Source organism: Empidonax traillii, unplaced genomic scaffold, assembly GCF_003031625.1.
Source record: "Empidonax traillii isolate 1590-97213 ecotype Southwest subspecies unplaced genomic scaffold, ASM303162v1 scaffold488:size1064334, whole genome shotgun sequence".
NCBI lineage: Eukaryota > Metazoa > Chordata > Aves > Passeriformes > Tyrannidae > Empidonax > Empidonax traillii.
The window spans coordinates 724,239-728,736 of record NW_020955681.1 but is presented as its reverse complement, the minus strand read 5'-3'; the positions used below and the strand labels follow the sequence as shown (position 1 = coordinate 728,736).

The 4,498-nt window shown below is 39.4% G+C and overlaps 1 protein-coding gene across 1 annotated transcript in view; it reads right to left on the bottom strand.

The window, feature by feature from the left end:
* Nucleotides 1-4,163, bottom strand: part of MYT1L (myelin transcription factor 1 like) — a 301,410-nt gene extending 297,247 nt beyond the window's left edge. The window contains exon 1 of the mRNA XM_027896219.1: nt 3,993-4,163. The gene's annotated coding sequence lies outside the window, so the exon portion shown is untranslated. The remainder of the gene's footprint in view (nt 1-3,992) is intronic.
* Nucleotides 4,164-4,498: the final 335 nt, after the last annotated feature.

The following is a 4,498-nucleotide window of genomic DNA, read 5'->3' as shown; positions in this document are numbered from 1 at the left end:
GGGGCACTGCATAAATTAGAAGCATTTACAAAAAGACCAGCATGGAAGAATATTTGGGAGACTGGTAATTCATTGCCCTAATTATACTCCAGAAGTTGTCAGGGTATGGGTTTAATGTTGTGGGTTGGATTCTCCCTCCCCCAGCCTGTGTCTCGTCAATGCGCATTATCCATGGGGAAAAGGAGATGCAGGTCATGTTTAAGCAGCATTAATGAGAGCACAGTATTTTTCCTGCAGGTTAAGTAAGCCAGGTTAGCAAATTTCAAGTAACGTATGGTTGAAAACCTTCCATTTCTTTTACTTTCTGGCTGGTAGCAGTTTCTAACAAGATTGAAACATTAGACAAACACAGAAAGCAGAACTCAAGCATCAGACGAACCCACTACTGTCAATAAGGGAGTACAATTTCAGCTTGACAGGAGTATTACAAGAATATACCCGCTAACGAGCAGCCTTAATTGGCTTGCATATTGTGGCTGTCACTGTTAAAACCTGTTCCTATACAATCCTATTTTATACATCCTTTAAACATATAGTTCTCTAAAGCAGTTAAAGAGACAATACTTTACACACTGATTTTGGGTGGAAATTAGAAGAATAGGAAATAAAAGAAAAATAGGAAACTATTAAAAATATTATATCAGTGACTAAAAAACTATGCAAAAGTCATAGTAAAAAAAGCAACAGACTTTTTCGGGTTTAGTGCACTTTGTCAGTTTTGAACCTAAATTATTATTTATGCATAGATTACAAAGGCTGCAGAGGTTTCACTGACATTTACTGCACTCAAATCCTTTAAAACGTAATGTTTTCTTTAACAGATCCCTCATTTTCCTCAGCAGAACACTTTGTCTTTAAAGTGTCTTGAATTTCATGATTTGCAGGAGCTCACTGCTCATCCTGGCAAATCCTTCACACACTAGAGTTTAAGGTGTGTCTTCAGTTTCCAGTACAGGGTCATGGTCATAAGGAATACAAACGAAAGAGAAGACAGTAAAAAAAAAAAAAAAAAAAGTTACTGCGCATGTGCAATTGGTTGATATTAAATGATAACAATGTAACTTCTGGATAATAAAGTCAAAATACCAAATAGGGCAGAGTCCTAGTGCTGTGTTAAGTGCCTTACCTTAAAGAAGTTATTCCCATCTGATTTAAATCTGCCTAACCTACAAATTTGAATATAAAATACTGTTGCAAACTGAAGACTGCAAAAGTCATTTATATATATAACGAGACCTTAAAAAGATCTTTCCGATCAATTTTCAATCGATAAAATGCTTCCTATTGTCAAACACCAGAAAATGGGAATTCGCAGTGCAGATGCAGGAAAGACCCTAGGCACAATAGTGCTGGTGAGGGCAAACGTAATTTTTGAGGTGGTGAGCTGGATATGCTGGGGTTTTGCACAAAAAAAAAAAGAAAAAACTCCAAACCGATAAATGAAAGCATTTAACTCAACAAAGCACTCCTTACTAGGATGAAAAAGTCTGGTGAAGTATGGTGACACCTGTAATGTCCCTCGCGTTCTGAGAGTTAAATTGCACTGCTGCAAGGAAGTGCTGTTTAAACTGCACTGCCCCATGCATCGACCCCAGAAAACAGAATGAAGATGAAGGCAGGTTTTGGAGGAGAGGAAGAATTTAAATGCATTTAAATGAAGAGATCGGCGCTTTACCACAGCCATCTTCCCGCCACCTAATTAGAAGGCATGAAGCCTCTCCTGCCTTTACCTCCGGGAGCAGTCGCTGGGCGCGGGGCCGGTGAGCGGGCAGGCAGCTCCCAATGGGGACAGCTCCCGGTGAGCTGGCGGGCTGCTGGCGGTGCGGACAGCTCCGAATAAGCCGGACAGCTCCCGGTGCGGACAGCTCCCGGTGCTGAAGGAGCCGCACCGCCGCGCCGAAGGGGGCGGCGAGGGCTGGGGCTGAATAGCGCTGTCTGCAGAACAATGGCAGCCAACTCCAAATCCTGCTATAATCACATTAATGAGATTAATCAGTGAATTAGCAGCAGTCAAATGTCAGGGTGGCGGGGAGGAATCCAACCAAGCTCGGTAATTAACTTTTGGGGGGCAGGGGAAGGGAATCAACTGAGTTTTCTGTTAGGCTTTTCCCGAAGTTTAGCAGGTTTTATTCACCAGCCTTAGGAAGATGCTGACAATTCAAGTGGAGGGGGGAGGAGGGGATAAGACAGAGACCTCAACCTTTGCGTGCTAGAAGACAGCCTGCTAATGCACAGTATCCCATTACTTCCAGCTGAAGTCCATTGAGAAAACTAGCACCGTTTCAGACACCCTCTGCTCCCCACGGCCGCCAGAGCTGCACTGGGCTGAGCTCTGAGTATGAAACTAGTTCTGTGAGCTAACTTCCACCGCAGATTCCAATAGGCACGATAAATATGGCGGATGCCAAAGCAGCATTAGATCTTATTCCCTTTTAAAAATGTACAAGACACTCTTTCTGAAATCAGAGGGGTAGGAAGAAAAGAGGAACTATCAGCAATAGATTATCATGACAAGTTAATGCTAGATCTGTTGCAGAGTGTTTTCTAAACAAATAAAAACCCAAACAAACAAAAAACAACCAAACCAAACCAAAGAAAACCACATTTAAAAAAAAGAGGAATTTTATTCAAGTAATTTAGAATAAGCTACTTAATGTACACAAGTCAGAGATCTGGTCTCTAGCTGACCTCAATAAGAGTGAAACTTCTCTCCACATGAAATCCAGCACGCACGATCATTTCTCGGTTGCAAGTTCAAAATATAAAAAGGGATTTCCCATAGATTATAAATAAAATCCAAAAGTATTTATTTGCAAGAAAGAGAGTACTGCATTTCTCTATCTTTAAAAGGAGTATTATCAACCATGCAAAGCATTTATCATGTAAAAAGGCTACTTTTATGCACACATTACTTCTACAGAGAACAAATAAAGGTTTAAAAAACCCTCCTCTGCCTAGATAAGGCTGTGCATGTTGTTCAGAACTCAGAAGAAAATGGCATACTTCTGTTCCACTGAGTTTAATCTTTTTTAATAACAAATAAAAGAAGCAAACCTTTGTAATGCCTCTTCCATAAGACACTAGATATTTTTTTTTTTTTACTAATGTAAGTAGTTTTCTACTCTTTTGCTACTTTTTAGCACTAAATTAATAGAATTAAGGAATCTGCACTAAACGTGCATGGACTGTGGTCATACTTATCAGAACTGTTTTAAAACTGAAGTATATACTATGATGTTTTCAGGAAGTTAACTGAATTAACCACCCATTATTTACAAAGCTTTTTCTCTTCACAGTATTATAGATACAAAACATTTAAGACAGTGTTCTTTCAAAAATGCTACTCTTATACAAGTGTTACCCTTTAAAGTACAAATCCACTATTTTCAAAAGTCATTTTAGTGTAAAACATAGTATCTTATAATCTTTTATTTAATTGCATTTGGCTGTCATTGAGCATTCCAATCTGTGAAGTTTTTGTCTCGAGTTCTCCATATCAAACAAGTACTGTCCACATGCAGCAAGTTTATATAAACAACAACATGCTTAATGCATGCAACATTATGCGTTCATATAGTAAACACACACTTTAGGATTTTTTATGAGCTATTCTACAGCCCAAAACAATTTGAGCTGCACAGCAGTATTGCCAGAAGAACTTGAAAAGAGCAAACAATGGACATTTAAGTACAAGCTACAGAATAACTGCAAAAATCACAATAATCTTTCCAGTTAGCTACAAGAATCAACCCCCACCCTGCACAAAACACAGTCCACACCTGCACCGTTAACCATTTACAAGTTAAACATAAGCAAGACATTTCAGCATGGTTAAGAAACACCCTGTCTTACTACAACTTTGAAAGGATGAGGAGTAAGAAGCATACCACAGAGACCCAGAAAAGGCTGCTTTTTTCTTCACTGAACACTGAAAAGATACCCCATATTCCAGGGAATTAAAAATATATATATATATATTAAAATACACCCACCAACACTGAGTAAAAAAACCAGGGGGCTTCAAGAAGACTGCAGGGAAAAAGCTCTCACTCTCTTTAGTGTGCAGAAGCTTAGGGGGAAAAAAATGTCGCCCTGGCAGGAATGACAAATGCAGTAGGATAGGCTAGCAGGCCTGAGGGATCTGTTTTACTTCCACATACATCCTCTAATGCACGCACTCCCACTCATCCTCTCGAGATGCCTTTTTTTTTTCCTCCACTTTTTTTTTTTTTCCACCAGCTCCAAATCCCCGGCATATGACCTTCTGTTAAATAGATAAAAAAAAAATTTGCTTATCAGTCATGCAAATGAGGCTGAATTCATTTTCCACAACAGATGGCCTCATAGATAATGATGATGGAAGAGAGAAAATTGAATGTCTCTCACAAGGTGGTCATGGCAACCGAGAGCAGAATAATATCAATAATAAGCTCACTGCATAATAAGGTTGTCAATCCCACAAATCAAAGTCTCCAGCTAAATCAGGTATCCCACCCCC